Raw genomic sequence first — 18,273 nt, 5'->3', positions numbered from 1 at the left:
ACATATGAATGTACACATACAGTTCTTGAAATATTCAGAATGATACAACGTATTAAGGCCATTGTGTTATTAAATGTACATTATTTGTGTTTATGTAAGGTACAAACAACAGGGGTGTCCCAATTTAATGTGACAGTCCAGCTGCCAAGTAAATGAAAGAAGTATATTGCTATTCTGTATTTTACTTCCCAAAGCACTTCAGATAAAACAAGAGGCTCTATTTTCTCCATTTATCACATTCTTAAAAGGAATGATACAGAATTCTTTTATTTCATGGTCCACATTGATCTTTTATTTACTCATGAGAATTCCGCAATAAAATGATCATCAACACCCTTTTCATCTAACGTTTTAATATGTCGCAGAGAAATAATAAACAGGCTTTCACTCACTAAATATAGCAGCCATCATCATTAGCAAGTGGAAAGCCATGAGCTGAACCAAAATGGATTGATGGCAAAGAGGAATCAATCTATAGTCTGTGAAGCGGCAAAAGAAGATTAAAATGTGGAAATTGAGGCCATTTCTGGATAGATTTCCCTCCCGAAAGCTGAATGCAGAGACCAAAGCTCTACTGCCCTCAGGCATGCAGTCACCCCTATAATTTTCATCCTTTCTATATCTTCTGCATTTAGCTTCTCATTACAGGAAAATAACATTTCACATAAGTGTCTTTTTATGTTTCCTCATAATGTTCTTCTGTCTTGTGACTATTGTGGCAGCATCGTATTGTACATCCCGCAAAAGTTATGCTGTTTTATTTCATTTGATACAGCTGTGAAAGTCAAATATGTAAAATTGCTTTGGCCCCATTTCAAACAGCCAACTTATAAGCTTGGATTCTCAAATCTATTTCATTTTTGTTTTTATTGCCTTAGCTTTTGCCAAAAGCTCAAGGCAAACAACCGGTATGTTGCTGGTTCGAGGCCCACAAGAAACGAACGATGAATCATCAACATGTGCATTTGAGCAAACCACTTAACCTCAGGTTCAAGCAGGTGTAGTTTTACTCTAACTTGTTCACTGGAAGTTGCTTTGGAGAAAAGCATCTGCTCAATGATTACCTACTTTCTTGTTTTTGATCAAAACTAGCACTCAAGGTATGGGAGACCAGGGAGTATTTCTAACATGGAGTGAGTTCTAAAACCATCAGTTTAACCTATTTGAAATTACAGTAGCGACAGGGTTATCTACAAGGGTGAAATCACTATCATACATTACCACCATCCTGAGGTGATACAACTTGAAGCAGTGTGCGAGGAAGCGAAAGCGCGACAAGAGGGCGGGGGTCCATGCTATGCTAAAAACAAATAGCCGGCTGGCTCTCCCATCTATCCTGCTCTAAAATGTTTGCTCCCTGGAAAATAAACTGGACTACATCCGACTCCAGCAGACTACGCAGCGTAAGCTTAGAGACTGCTGCGTCTTTGTTTTCACGGAGACGTGGCTCAGCGACAGAGTTCCGGATGCCGTCATTCAGCTAGACGGGCTCGCCTCATTTCGACGGTAAGACTCGCGGTGGTGGCTTGTATGTTTACATCAACACGGAATGGTGCAATAACTCTATGTTAGTCTCTAGTTACTGCTCATCGCTGGTGGAGCTTGTGACTGTTAGATGCAGACCTTTTTATTTACCACGGGAATTCACCACTGTTATTATAACCGGAGTTTACATTCCCCCCAGCGCTAACGCTAAGGAAGCACTCTGTGAACTCAATGGGGCAATGAGCGAACTGCAGAACGCTCACCCTGACATACTGTTTATTGTCGCCAGAGATTTCAACCATGCGAATCTCAAAACAGTGCTCCCTAAATTCCATCAGTATGTGGACTTTGCAATGAGAGGGGTGAACACTCTTGATCTTGTTTATACAAACATCCCAGGCGTGTACCGGGCGGAGCCAAGTGCATTGATGATGTCACCTTCTCCAAGACCATCACCACACGCTCCAACCAGAAGCCATGGATGACTGCGGAGGTGCATGCGCTGCTTAGGACCCGAGACTCTGCCTTTAGAGCAGGCGACAATGCTGCCCTAAGAACAGCAGTGGCCAAACTGTCCCGGGCCATCAGAGAGGCAAACACGCACACGCCCAGAGAATCCACGGTCACTTCCAGGACAGCGGCGACACGCAGCACATGTGGCAGGGCATCCAGACCATCACCAACTACAGAACAACATCAGTTGCCTGTGACAAAGATGCCTCCCTTCCAGATGCGCTGAACGACTTCTACGCTAGGTTTGAAGCACTGAACGACGTGGTGGCGAGGAAGACCACCCCTCCTCCCAACAACCAGGTGCTCTGTCTTACCACGGCTGATTTGAGGAAAACTCCTACTACGTAGAGTCAACCCACGGAAGGCTGCTGGACCAGACAACATTCCTGGCAGAGTGTTCAGAGGATGTGCAGACCAGCTAGCAGATGTTCTTACCGACATCTTCAAAATCTATCTGAGCAGCGCCATCGTTCCAACGTGCTTCAAGGCCACCACCATCTTCCCCATGCCAAAGAAGTCTTCAGTGTCCGGCTTCAATGACTACCATCCCGTCGCACTCACACCCATCATCATGAAGTGCTTCGAGAGACTTGTCGTGAGGCACATTAAGACCCAGCTGCCCCCCTCACTAGACCCACTGCAGTTTGCGTATCGTCCAAACCATTCAACAGACGACGCCATTGCCACCACCCACCATCTGGCCCTCACCCACCTAGAAAAAAAGGACTCATACGTTCGAATGCTGTTCATAGACTTCAGCTCAGCATTCAACACAATAATTCCTCAGCACCTGATTGGAAAGCTGAACCTGCTGGGCCTGGACACCTCCCTCTGCATCTGGATACTGGACTTCCTGACTGGGAGACCTCAATCAGTCCAGATCGGGAACAGCATCTCCACCACCTCCACACTGAGCACTGGGGCCCCCCAGGGCTGTGTGCTCAGTCCACTACGGTTCACTCTACTGACTCATGACTGTGCAGCAATGCACAGCTCGAACCACATCATTAAGTTCGCCGATGACACGACCGTGGTGGGTCTCATCAGCAAGAACGACGAGTCAGTATACAGAGAGGAGGTGCAGTGGCTAATGGACTGGTGTAGAGCCAACAACCTGTCCCTGAATGTGGACAGAACAAAAGAGATGGTTGTTGACTTTAGGAGAGCACAGAGTGACCGCTCTTCGCTGAACATTGACGGCTCCTCTGTGGAGATCGTCAAGAGCACCAAATTCCTTGGTGTTCACCTGGCGGAGAACCTCACCTGGTCCCTCAACACCAGCTCTATTACCAAGAAAGCCCAGAAGTGTCTCTACTTTCTGCAAAGGCTGAGGAAAGCATATCTCCCACCCCCCATCCTCACCACATTCTATAGAGGGACTATTGAGAGCATCCTGAGCAGCTGCATCACTGCCTGGTTTGGGACTTGCACCATTTTGGACCGCAAAGCCCTGCAGAGGATAGTGAGGACAGCTGAGAAGATCATCGGGGTCTCTCTTTTCCTCCCATCAAAGACATTTACAAAAAACACTGCATCTGCAAAGCAACCAGCATTGTGGATGACCCCAAACACAAACTCTTCACCCTCCTGCCGTCTGGCAAGAGGTACCGAAGCATTCGGGCCCTCACGGCCTGACTGTGTAACAGCTTCTTCCCCCAAGCCATCAGACACCTCAATACTCAGAGACTGGACTGACACACACACACATGTCCTGAGTTGCACTTTAATTATTGTCACTTTATGCCTAGCAGCTACCTCAATAACTGCTATGCATAGAACACTATCTCATAGTATGTTATGTTTACATTTGCATTCTTAGAAACGGTCATCTTTTGTACTACTGTGTACTGTTTGTTTTTGTACTGTCTCTAACTGTGCCTATTGTCCTGTTAATTTTTAATAATTTATTGTACTGTCCCGTACTTTTTGCACACGTTTGCACGTGCACTTTATATAGGCATGTTATTTAGTCTGTGTAGTCTCATGTGGTTCTGTGTTTGTCCTATGTTGTTTTATGTAGCACCATGATCCTGGAGGTACGTTGTCTCATTTCACTGTGTACTGCACAACTGTATATGGTTGAACGACAATAAAAACCACTTGACTTGACTTGAAATGTAAAGAATTTATGGGACAGAAATGGAAAAACATTAAAAATGCATGTCTGGTTTATTATTTGATTTGCAATCATGGTAGTGGATGTTAAATGACTGAATGGAACACTCTTTGTACTTGGCAAACATTAACAGTTCAGGGAAAACATGTGAAGTTCTAAACTATATGAATTGTTAGCAGATATAATATGGAACTATTATATCAAAGTTTGAGACACATAGTGTAAAAAAAGCCTCCCCTACTTTAGCAGAAAATCTTCAGAGAACACAAATAATGGGTAACGATGCAGAATACTCTTTATTCTCTATCTTACAGAAATTGTCAGAAAAAGCAGAAACCTTACATCCAGACCTATGGAATGTTAATGTTCTTTGTATCCACATGCAATAATTTCTCATTCAAGGTGTGGCGTGCTTGTTAATGGGACCAATCATCTGTGGTCAAACTGTGATATTAATAAGCTTTTGCTCATCTGGACTCAGAAGCTGTGTGATTACCTGTCACACTTCATTTGTTGATTGTAAAAACGCTACATGACTCTTTCCTGGTTTCCATTTAGCAGCAATCATGTTCAGAAAGTATCCCTGCAGCAGAGCTACCTCCAATCTCTTTGGCCGCTTTTTCACCAAGGTTGGGATACTCTGGAAAATCCATTGATGATATTTGGGGACCTTTTACATTAGACATCCATTTAGTGTGTAATAGGTTAACTTAATAGATTCCATTTGGTGTGTTTCAGATTAGTGTTTAATTGTATTGTTGGCACTGTTACATCTCGAGTTAAAAGGATGGTTCACCTCAAATGAAAATTCTGTGAAACACAAATGCATATTTGCACTTGTGTTGTTTAAAACTTTTCGATGGAATGTCAGTTATGGAGTTATAAAATCAGAGACCCACCCCTCAAAATCACATGCGTTGCAGAAGACACTTTTGATACACATTTAAATCAGATTTTAATGGCAATTTGTCTCACCTGAACACTTGTGATCATCCGAAACTCACCGAGTCATTTAGAAGAATAGCATGTACAGTATGAGTGGTAAAATGTATAGATTGATGTTTTAAAGGAAGAACAATTATAAAATAATAAGATACAGTACAGAATCTGACAGAGAGAATAAATAATGGGAGATGGTATACAAATTCTGCAGGAAAAATTGTATTAAACATTCTTACATCAGAGAGGCGGAGTTACCATATCTTTATTTGTAAAGCTCAAATTTGCTCCTCATTATCTTTTTAATTACCACAACCCAATATTGAGCCCTATTATAGGCAGGTAATTAATCATGTATAATGCTGCAATTGGATATTGTGTTTGGGGCAGAAAGGTTGGGAGAGGGTTCATTTTGTGCAAACATTGAGCTAATAGCAACTCTTCTGAGTTTCATTATTTGCACATGAATACACTCTGAATAATGGATTAATGGCTATGTAAAGGGAGAGCTAGCGGAGATAAAATCATGGGGTGAATTTACTGGTCTTTATATAATTCTGAATTAAGTATATGGCCACTGCAGTTCAGCCCAGATAGACAGAACTTTTTATGGCTGTTTGTCTAGTACAATGTGTGTTTACTCAAGGTTAATTACAAATTAAACAAATTTCCTGGCATCGCTTCAGCTGCCCACATACCACCTTACACTACATAACCAACAAGGAACCATTGACAAGGAACTGACTTTCAAAAGTTAACATTTTCCAGATCTGGAAAAGAAACGTTGATTTCAAGTGACACTGATATGACACATGCTTTTGTGCACGAACAGTATGGACAGGAACACCAAGTGTTTGTTTTTTTGTCTCCAACAATATATCTTTTCCCTGATCAATTCCTTCAACAATAAAATAATAGTTCACCCAAAATAAAATTATGTCAGTGATGTATAGCTCTATTCTCTTTAGAGCTAAATGCAATGAAAGTTCTTACATGAGTGAGTTTCTCTCATGCACTCATGAACATCAAGAATTACACAGAAAAATTACAAAAAGTTTGGGCAAACCATGTTGTTTGCCTTCAAAAGACTTGGAATATGATGTGAGCCGCATTCACAATTATTACACTTGTATTACACTTTAAATTGTGTCACCTACTGGCATTGTACTGGGATATTCTCCTTTTCTATTACGTATATTGTATACTTTCTGGGTAAACAGGCTTCTTTTTGTTCTCATAAAACACTATGTTTTTTGTCGATTTTGTTTGGTTAAGGTGTTTATTTGGTGATATTTATCCTGTTCACAGACATCCCTAAAATACTAGACCTAGGCAAACTTGGCTAGTGATGACTGATGACTGATTAACAATCCGAAGGTATGGTTTGGACGTGATGGTCTTTATTACTTATTTAAAGCAACACAGCATGTAGCATAAACACAGGCGCTGTTCGCCTAGGGTCCTTTAGTTTGTTCGAGATAATTTTATTTTGTCCTCTTCTGTTGTATAAATTAGGCTTAAGAAAGAGTATCATATGGATTTGGAATAACATGAGGGTGTGAAAAGAACAGAATCAGGTGGGTGAGCTTAATTTATGGATAACCCTACAGCAAACACATGGAATAAATGAATACAGTCAATCAGTATGATAATAAGATGCCTAAAGGCAAACGCTAAAGGCGTATATGCATGGCTTTTGGCAATTTCTGTCAATTTATAGTTATTTATTTATTCTTTGCTCTAATTTTTAATCCCAACAAGACAATAATTTTTTTTTTTTAAACGTACATGGATTCTTTAAGATTCTTTCATGGAATTATGTAATTGATTCGGACACAGCTGTGCTGATATTCAGTACAACAGCATGATTGTGAATGTGATATTGCTTTTTTACAAAAGTTCTAACCAAAAAAAGCACCATACGTTTTACTGACAAAATGGCTAGTTTCTCATTTATTTTTATTCTTATTTTTATTATCAATAAAAGAGCCCCAAAAGAAGTAAAATCAGGGTCAACTGTGGGTGGAGTGTTACAAACAGTAAATCGTCTAAGTGCTGTTATAGTAAATCAAATTACCTACTCACTGTAACCTATGAAACATAAATTAATGAATATGGCATTGTGTGTTGTCAGCAAGTTGTCAAAGTATTTTTAAAGAATACCCAGAAGTCATATTCATGTTATACCCACATTTAAAAAAAACAACCGTAAAAAAGAAAACAGATGAAAATTACGTTTTACTTTTGCTTTATTCTGATTCAGCAGTGCTTGAGCAGTCTGGCCCTAATTAAAGTTTTCCGGTCCATGGCACGGCAGACGAGATGCCAACCAGAGGCTATTTCATTTCCTCTAGTCTTTCTAGACTGATTACTGCTGTTTACAATGAGGAAGAAAGAGAATAATAATAATCATGACAACAGCAATGGTCTTAAAGAAGGTTATACGTGAGACAGCATTTCTGTATGGTTTCTCACAGTCATGGTCACACGACACTGTATTGGATCGCGTTATTCTCATGATCTATTGAAAAATAAATTTTAAGTGTGTTAGTCTATTGATGACAGTTTTTAACTCAGTTGCTATATGGTCTTCACTTATAAAGCACTAAGGTTTTTTTAACCTTAGAGGTCACCAAAGCGCTTTACGTTCACACACACATTCACACTCATACACAAGGTGCTAGCCTGCCATTGGGAACAACTTGTGGTTCAGTGTCTTGCCCAAGGACACTTGAGCATGTGGAGTCGTGTGGGCTAGGAATCGATCCGCCAACCCTGTGATTGGCAGCCGACCCGCTCTATTACCTGAGCCACAGCCGCCAACTTAAATGTTAAGTTGGTGGCATGCTCTGCATTAAGCTTGGCATGTAATCTGCACTCAGGATTTAACCACTAATAGAGCACAAACTACTCAAAATAATAGAGGGAGAAACACTAAAAAGGTCTGCAAGTCAGAAACAGGTTCCTAATATACTTTATGCTATAAATATGTTGTTATAGGCCAGCTGTATTTCAATTCATTATAAGAGCTTTAGAATATAAACATCACTCTTATGGCACCACACACATAGTTAATAATACAAATGCTAATGAATATTTAATGTTAAAAGCCAATTATATTTGAGGAGTACAGAAACATCCAAGCATGAGTAAATCCAAATTGTACAATCAGGATATTTAAGCAAAGCTTTTTTAAGTGAAAAAAAAAAATAAATAAATTGGGTTCAGTTTATTATGATTAGCAAATTAGGTTGTATGTTGCGTTGGATTTGTTTCGTCAATTAGTTTAATATAAAGCATGTTTTCAATTACTTTTTATCCTTGTTATATTTAAAACCAATTTCTAATTCCATGCTCAACACAAACTGGTTAGCCTACAGAAGTCTTTGATACTTTATTCATTTCCCACATTCTTTATAGTAACTGTAGGGTGCTTGTAAATTCATAGTTCATGGCTAACTATGCTATAATCTTATGCTGAAGTGGCAATTCAGCATAAGATTACTTTGAACATTAACACTGAAGTTAGCTCTCCCAGAATACTTGTTTATCTCCAAAGCATTAAAGAGGAAGCACATTTCTGAAAAGGTCCCAGTTGTCTTCTGTTTCTCTAAAACCTTTGCGCTAACAGGGGGGAAGAGCCCTGAAGTGTGGTCACAGCTAGGGGTTCATAATCAATTTTAAACATACTGCATCTCATAAAGCATGTGCTAAATTTTCATAGGTACTAGTAGGGCGGTTGCTCCAGCAGAGGGGGGAGAATGCTAATGTTTTAAACATACTGCATCTCATAAAGCATGTGTTAAATTTTCATAGGTACTAGTAGGGTGGTTGCTCCAGCAAAGGGGGGAGAATGCTAATGTTAGGGAAAACCAATAGATTTTCTGACTACGCCACCCTGTCATAAATAGAAACGGGCACGCAGGTTCATTGTTTCAAATCATAAGTGTACACTCTCACACAAGCACACAGGGAATCAGTTGTGAATACACAGCACTCCGTATGTGACAGGGACACTACCACCATTTAGCGGGGAATGGCTAGCCCCCAACACTGGCCCCTCAGCTCGAGGGGCCAGTGAGAAATTTAACAAAATAATCATAATAAACCAAGACAAAGAAAAAAATAAACCCTTGAAATGTTTTAACACAAAAGAAAATATGCTAAGATCAACTTCACACAAACAATAGCAAAAAAATTTTTTTTCAATCGAAACAAAATAACACTATTTCCAAAGTCTAATGATGATCTTGTTAGCTCAGGATATTCACATACATAAATAATGATCACACTTCTCTCTGTGAGTACCAAAACAGCACTTCCGGAGCCAGAGACAGAGTTGTAAATGTAAACATATCAAAAACGTAAATGTAAAACAAAATAGTAAAACAAAACAGCAGCGTTGGAGTTCAGCCCTGCAGCTTCTATGTAGACAGACACTTTCTGGTGAGCAGATTATTTCACATATAAATGAACAAACAATTTCAAAGAGCTAAAAACATTAAACCCACACAATTTTGAATCACCATCATATTTAAGGAGTACACATACCAAAAGTTTTTATGGAATGATATTCCGGACATTATTCAAAAGGAATTGCAAATTGTATTTGCAATTGCGTTTTCAATTTGTGGACGCATAAAATGTGACATAATCCAAACGCAATTGCAAATCGCGCATTACCGTTTGCATTTTCGTTTAAGCGAACGCACAGTGACTGCCAAATTTCAAATGGAAAAGCAAAGTCCGTTTGCAACTGTGTTTCCCATATCTTAGGAGTTTTCTCAAATGGAATACTATTTTTTTTTTTTATTTATTTATTTTTTTTTTTTTTATTGCAATATTAACAAACAGAACAAGACGATACATACAAGAAATATAAACAATCTTTCAAAACAAAAGAGAAATTATGGTTCAGAATACATTAAGAGAGGAAATGTGAAAGAAATTTAAATATATTCAACAACAGTCTAAAAAGAAAAGAGAAGAAAGAAAAAAAAAAGAAGAAGAGGGCACAAAAGAAAAAAACATTAAGAGAGAATATTAAACATGGCACTAATTCTGGATGTTTTCATTGCTTTCTTGTTAACAGAAGTTGAAATTGTATTTAAATACATCTTCAATTCTTCTTTGAAAAAGCTAAAGTGGGGTTTACTTTTCATATATTTACATTTATGGATATGAAACTTTCCAATATATAAAAGAAGGTTTATACAAAAACATGCATTAATTAGATTCTTGTCTTTAACATAAAATCCAAAAAGAATGTGTCTATATGATAAAGAAAAGTTACATAAAACCTTTTGGACAATCAGAGCATCAATATTGAAAGACCGAGTAAAAAGACATTCCCAAAACAAATGATCAACAGTTTCAGAGGAGGCTTCACAAAAAGAGCAGGAAGTATCAATATCATTTCTAAATTTCTTTAAAAAGTATTTAACTGGATAAAATCTATGAATAATTTTATAGGATATTTCTTTAACTTTATTAGTTAGAAAGAATTTCTGAGGATGTGACCAAACATATGACCATTTAATATCATCAAAAGGTTATTCCAATAAGAAATGGAGGAAGGAATTGAAGTAACAGGGTCCAAAAATAATGACCTAATTTTATAATTGGATTTATGTATTGAAAAACAAATAGAACCAACCACAGTAGATTCAGGGCTAGGGGAGAAACAGAAGTCACTGTAGCACTATTATTGTTTCTAAACAGCATACAGATTTCCAAAGAGATGGCCTTGAAAACTATATTAAATTCTTTACTAGATACTGGGAATTGGTATCCTGAAACAAAATCGGAATAATTAAATAAATTACCTTCACTATCAAAGAGCTGGTTTACTAATATCACCCCATTATTGAACCAGTTTTCAAGAAATAGAGATTTCCTCTTATGAAGAATATTACAGTTGTTCCAAATTAAAAAATTGTGTGGCAAGAAATTATGCTTGTAAATAAGTTTCCAAGCCATAAGCATCTGCTGATGATAATTGGAAAGTTTGACAGGAAGTTTACTAATTGAATAATTGCACATTAAAAGAAAATGTATACCTCCTAATTGAGAAAAAATATATCTTGGGATTATACTCCAAATAGAAGATTGATTGTGAAGGAAACGTTTAAGCCAAATAATTTTCAAGGTATTGTTAAGAGAATCAAAATCAATGAAATTTAAGCCACCTTTATTATAAGAATTCAAAATAACTGATTTTCTAATACTCAAATGGAATACTAATTCCCTTAGTATTTCCATTTCCGATGCCTTACACGGAAACCTGTCAATCAGGGTCAAGGGTGGGATTATGCTATGGGGCGTGTTTGTCTTGGGAAGTGACGTCACTCACAGTCGACGGTCAAGAGGTGATGCCCTGAACAGACACCGGTTTATCAAATCAAATCACTTTATTGTCACACTACCATGTACACAAGTGCAACAGTAGGTGAAATTCTTGTGTGCAGTTCCGAGCAACATAGCAGTCATGACAGTGACGAGACATACACCAATTACAGTAAACAACATACTTACACAACACAATTTACATATCAAATGTACACATACTTACACAACAAAATAATTATATACAATGTACAGTAAACAATACACACAATATACAATACAATAAGTAGGAGTATATGAAATATATATATATCTATGAAGTAGTATATTGAGGAGAATATGTTGACAGTCCAGTGTGAGATTATAGATGAATAAAGTGCAGTGTTAATTATTGATCCTGATAGACTGTGAGTGATGTCACTTCCCAAGACAAACACGCCCCATATCATAATCCCACCCTTGACCCTGATTGACAGGTTTCCGTGTAAGGCATCGGAAATGGAAATACTAAGGGAATTAGTATTCCATTTGAGTTTTGGCTGGCTATATACGCGACGCTGAGAAAGTGAAAAAGCAGACGTGGTAATTGAAATTGCTATTTAAATATGACAGGGCCAAAACTCCTAAGATATGGGAAACACAGTTGCAAATGGACTTTGCTTTTCCATTTGAAATTTGGCAGTCACTGTGCGTTCGCTTAAACGAAAATGCAAACGGTAATGCGCGATTTGCAATTGCGTTTGGATTATGTCACATTTTATGCGTCCACAAATTGAAAATATAATAATACAATTTGCAATTCCTTTTGAATAATGTACGGAATATCATTCCATAAGTTTTGGAGCTATAGCCATAATTACGACCGTGAATGCACAGGCGGTATACAATATGGAACATTCTGACTGGAGGAAGGCAGCAATCGACCAGCTGAGCTTGATACGAGCCTCGTGCAAACAAATGCTATCACATACAAAAGGAACTAACATTAGCACAGGGTACCAGAGCCAAGTAGTTAGCCTAACAAAACATAAAAAACAAACAAACAACAACAACACACACACACCCCTTTGGAGCGGAAGTGTCCGATACCAGAAAAGGGGAGGTCATTAGACTATGATGCGCATCTAAGCGGCACGTAGCCGCCCTAATATACTCCAGGAACGCACACTGATTGGCTACAAAAAAATACACAAATTACAAAACTAGGGGAAATACTACAAGACAGTAGTCTGTCTCATTACACTAGCTTGGCTTCTAATTCACCAAAGTGTTTTTATTGATTGCATGCTTTTTCCACAAGAAATATAGTTTTACCTCCAGCATTAGGAATGTGAAGTGTCTGAAATAAACTCAATTTAGGCCTTTGGCAATATCATAGACTGTAAATGAGAGCATGTTAGATCATTAGTGCAATGCAAGATGAAAATGTTTATAAATAATTTCAGACAGACATTCACATGTTCAGTGGCGCCTACAGCTGTGTGTGCGTACCATGAGCGCTCCGACTGACCTGCGAAATATTTACTTTCAGAATATTTCACCAATCCTGAAATGTGTCTGTTGGCTGTTTAAAAGAACTAACAATGCCCAATTAATGAATGAATAATTCTTTTGAGTCGGTTCTTTTCAATGAATTTGCCAAACGATCTGAATCGATTCGTGATTCAGTACAATTCGTTTGGACCTCTCACACACTGAATCATTTGGAGCGGTATCTCACACAGTAAAACAGTGTCAGGATATTTATGAATACAGCACTGGATACAGTGGAAATTTACCTACAGGCATCTGAAACAAAAGGCTGTCTTTTTAAGAAATAACTTTGAGAAATTTCAGCTAGTGTTGTGGCATGTGAACAAGGGGCTGTTCAAACTGAACGTGTTTTTCGTCTCACTGTATTTCAATCGTTTTCCATGTAAATATTCGGTAGATGGATGTCTTTTGACAACTGCGTCACGTTTCAATGTGTTTTTAGAATCTCTCACGGAAGCACTGCACTTTTAGATGCCGTGCCAAGTTAAAAAGACATCTCAAAATACCTGCGTTCTGCTCCATTCTTTGTCGTGCATTTTGATTGTTTTAGCATGGAAATGCTTCTGTTTGAATGGTTACTGGAAGAAATGCTTCAGCCAATAGTTACATGAATGCTACTCATACTCAAGAAAATAAAACAAATGCTTATCTCAAAGTCACCAGATTTGAACGCTTTGGTGTTGCTTTTTGCAACCAAAAAATAAATATCTCGGGGGAGCCCCCGGACCCTCCTAGATATAAGATATTTATTTATTAGGCAGATTATTAGATATTTATTAGGCAGATTCCTGTGCGTACCCTCAGATGAAATCCTGCAGGCGTCCCTGCACATGTTCATGCCTGGTGCATCCGTCATCGTCAGGCGAGACAGATTGGACCTGGTAGTAATATGGATCTCCTGTTATCGTATTTCTATTGAGGGGAGGGTCTTTGATTGCATGAATGTGTATACACTGTAATACACACTGTGTCAGTGTATCGCAACATGAAAATATGCTTAATAAAGCACAGAACACCTTTGGTCAAAAATACAGCACTTGATTTTAATATTGACACAAAAGATGTTTTGAGAAGATGCTGATAGTTATTTTAGTCAAGAGCCTGTTTCAAATAAACTTTCAAGAAAAGTTCACCCAGAAATTAACATTCTTTTTTTGCTTACTCACCGTTGTGTTCCAAACACAAATTACTTTCTTTCTACCTTGTAACATAAGAGGAAATATTTTGTGGAATGTTGATGGTGCCCTTTTGTTTATATATAAAAGTGTGCTGTGCAATACCTCTTTAAGATGTGATCTAAATTGTTTTAGCGCAATGGTTGATGGACAGGTGAATTAGTGCTCCTTCACTGTTATCCTGGATTAGCATTTACACAAAAGCAATATGATGTTGTCACATGTGTTTTCAACTACCACCGAATGTGGCTTGAGCGATTTGATCACAATAATTTTACACCTGTAATTAGCACTGTCCACTTCTTATCATGACTGCCCAAATGTATGCTAAATTCCAAGTGTAAAAGTGGTCATAGTGCCTCAAAAAAACAAAACAAAAAACACTCTCTAGTACAACTTACTTTGGAAAATTATGTTAATAAGGGAAAATGAGGTTCTCATTTAAAAACTGATTAATGTGGACGTGACCTAAGCCTTATTCTTTTTTGCTTATACTTATTGTATCATTGCTATCAATTTTCATATAATATTTTGTACAATATACACTGATTCTAATCAAAGGATACAATTTTTTTGCATCTCCTTTTTTTAAATTGCTGCACGCAATGAAAATCCTTCAGCTTTGACATCAGTATCCCATCCCATCTTCCAAAGGATTCTTCAAAATGCAAATGTAAACAGTCAAGGCTAAAGCATCTCTGGACTTTAGCTTTCAGAAATAAACAGACAACTTCTCAAAGTTTATTAAAATCAGCTTTGATGACTTTGAACCTCATGGCCAAATGCATACACAGTTTGCCAGCTGTTAAATAGAGAGGAATATTACGGCAAGACCCTTGACGTAAAGGCATTGTATGTTCCTGTTTCTGGTAATGTCATTTGCAGCCAGGCATAATGCACAGAGCAAACAATTAAAAGTGATGGTTTAACTATTTAAAGAAGGGCATTTCTTTCTTTCTCTTTAATCCTATGACATTTGCCCCATCCTAGAGGTAAAAAAAAAAATTATTTAATAAATACTTCTCCAGGGGGTTTACATGAATCTGTCATTTACAGTATTTTCTATCATACACATGGACCACAAAAATGGCCAACAGGGACTGTCAGAGCACACAAAGACAGATATGTTTGCAAAAGATAAATATACAGCGGTCACAAAAAGGGACATTTAAGCTGCACAAATTAATTGCAAATACAACATCATATCAAACCAAGTTGCATATGCTAACAAATAATACTAGAGCTTATCTACCTTAATTTCTCTGAGCCATTTTTGCTATTACCTTTAACTGGCCCCATGGTCATTTTTAGTGGACGCATGAAGTCCAATTCAAAGACCAAACAAAACCCACTGATAACAACACAACCAATAGAAGGAACTATTTTAATTTACATAAGTAATAAATGACAGGCACAACATTTTTGCAATATGACTTGGCACATATCAATTCCAAAACTTACAATATTTCAGGTACCTGATGAGATTATGAAAAAAAAGAGTTTAAAGATACATCATCCCAGTCTGTAATATATTCCACCTCACAGTCAGTGAGTTGACATGCATTAACACTACCAATCTCAGCACAGTGCTGTCAGGCAAGAAGCAGGGCGTGTCCCATGCACCATTTGTAGTTTGCTGGAGCTTAGCTGGTGTTCCATCTAAATTGCTCCTCAAAGTTATTGGATTTTTGCGGGGCCAGGCAGACGCTGACAGCTACAAGTTACTTCATGGGCAGGCATTAATTAGGCCAGGATTGGGCGATTGTAAGGAGCAAGTGAGAAAAAGTGAGAGGGGGAAGGAGAGAAAAAGAGTGCCTTCCTCATCTGAGATGCTGACGGTAGGCTGTTTGCCGGCTGCTTTCTTAAACTACTCACTTTCCATTAGGTCAGAGATGTTGTATAGGCCTTCTCCCCTAATGCAGAGTAGAAGGTAGCTAGTGTCAGTTGTGGAGCTGTGAGCTTGTCAGACCCTATGGCCTTCAAATAGTTTTCCCTTTAACACGTTCTGCATACAATTACAGGCTCATTCCATACATTTCAGACACTTGCCGCTTTGAGGTAAGGTGGGAGAGACAGGCAATGAGGACAGGCTGGAGAAATGGCTTAGTTTATCGCTCTTGATGGTATTTAGAAAAGCTGTAGAGAAGTGTTTGGAATATAAAGCAGGAAATGAAGAAGTTATGGGAGGTTCAGTGTTGTCTTGGCCGCACTTCACATCTGGTTTCTCATACTTGTGTATTTACAATTTATTCCAGTTTTGAAAACGACAACAGAATTTCATCTCAGAAGATGGGCAGGTTGTCAGGATCAACCAAGGAGTTCTATCTAAGCAAAAAAATAATTGCTTTATTTCACCCCTTATATGACTTCCCTTGTGCACACAAGAAATAAATTGAGTGAAATGTCAAATGTATAACTATCCTTGGGTAAAAAACACATGCACAATATAAGGCCCTCTTGACAAATGCTAAGGAAATATATCTGGATCAGACGAGGCTGGATTGGACGGAATGGTTTCTTATGGCACTCACTGACTTCTGGCCTCTACCCTGCAACAAAAACAAAGAGATTTTAGAAGAGGGGACTCAGCTGAATATGTAAGCAAGCAATGAGATCCATTTAGTATTTAGAGGTATTTATGCAAAACATTGTGATTCTTCCAATCATACATTTTTATGCATACTTTATACATATACAGTATTGTGCAAAAGACTTACACCCTGTTCACACCGGAAACGAGTGGCGCAGCATGTTGTGTCAAAAGCAATAGAACCCATTATAATTAATGATGCTGTCTACACAGTAAACGAGTGTTTTATATATCATAATTTTAATGTATCAGTAGGAAATACCAATTTTAGATTTCAACATTCCCTTTGCAAAACAAATTGAATAGAAGAACAAGGAGCCATAAAACAGATGGTATGGCCCGGATCACAACATCATCGAGTCAGTCTGGGTTTACATGAAGAGACAGAAGCTGAGAGCCTGACAACTGAGACAGCCTAATTAGAAAGAAGAACTGCGGCAAGTTCTTCAAGAAGCTAGGAACATCCTATCTGCCAACAACCAAGAAAAACTGTGCCCAGGTATACCTAGGAGAATTGGTTCTGTTTTAAAGGCAAAGGTTGTCACATCAAATATTGATTTGGCTTTTTATGTTTACTGGACTTTGCATGAAAATGTATTTGCAGAAAATGCAAGTTTTCTTCCAGGATAACCTTGTACATGGCTTGATTTATGCGTCCTTCACAAAGACGAATCCAGCCTTGCTGAAGCACCCCTAGATCATCCTCCATCAAATTTCACAGTGGGTGCGAGGCACTGTGGCTTGAAGGCCTCTCCAGGTCTCTGTCTAACCATTAAACAACCAGGTGGAGGATCAGTGATGATCAAGACCCAGTCATGGCCAGCCCAATCTCCAGACCTGAACCCCATTGAAAACCTCTGGAATGTGATCAAGAGGAAGATGGATGGCCACAAGCCATCAAACAAAGCTGAGTTGCTAGAAGTTTTGCATCAGGAGTGGCATAAAGTTACCCAACAACAATGTGAAAGACTGGTAGAAAGCATGCCAAGATGCACGCAAGCTGTGATTGAAACTCAGGGTTATATTGATTACTGAACTCTTCCTAAGTAAACAACAATATTGTGTTGTTTAAAAATGAACATGAACTTGTTTTCTTGGCATAATTCGAGGTCTGAATTTTTTTTAAATCTTTTTGTTATTTTGACCAGTTGCCATTATCTGCAAATAAATGCAGTAAATCAGAATAGCTTTTTTTATGGCATAGTTGGGGACACCTTCAATCCTTTTTTAAAAAGCATCCCAGGGTGATTCCTCAAGAAGTTGGATGAGAAAATGCCAAGAGTAATTTTCTGCAAATTCTAGACAAAGGGTGGCCAATTTGAAGATGCTGAAATATAATATAGTTTTTATTTATTTATTTTATTAATTCCCAGTTCCATTTCTGTTATTACATAGTTTAGATGACTTTACTATTATTCTAAAAAAATAAATAAGTGACCCTAAACTTTTGACCAGAAGTGTATGTCTACACACACACACACACACACACACACACACACACACACACACACACACACACACACACACACACACACACACACTCACAATTCTGTAAAGGTGTGAAACACATTACTATG

General features: G+C 38.2%; 1 protein-coding gene across 1 annotated transcript in view; it reads right to left on the bottom strand.

The window, feature by feature from the left end:
• Positions 1-14,893: 14,893 nt before the first annotated feature.
• The window catches only part of LOC127623380 (CD276 antigen-like), a 122,761-nt gene continuing 119,381 nt past the window's right edge, over positions 14,894-18,273 (bottom strand). Inside the window, exon 8 of the mRNA XM_052097820.1 lies at positions 14,894-16,655. The gene's annotated coding sequence lies outside the window, so the exon portion shown is untranslated. The remainder of the gene's footprint in view (positions 16,656-18,273) is intronic.

Source organism: Xyrauchen texanus, chromosome 29, assembly GCF_025860055.1.
Source record: "Xyrauchen texanus isolate HMW12.3.18 chromosome 29, RBS_HiC_50CHRs, whole genome shotgun sequence".
Classification (NCBI taxonomy): domain Eukaryota; kingdom Metazoa; phylum Chordata; class Actinopteri; order Cypriniformes; family Catostomidae; genus Xyrauchen; species Xyrauchen texanus.
The sequence above is the reverse complement of the archived record's forward strand: the minus strand, read 5'-3'. Positions and strand labels throughout refer to the sequence as shown.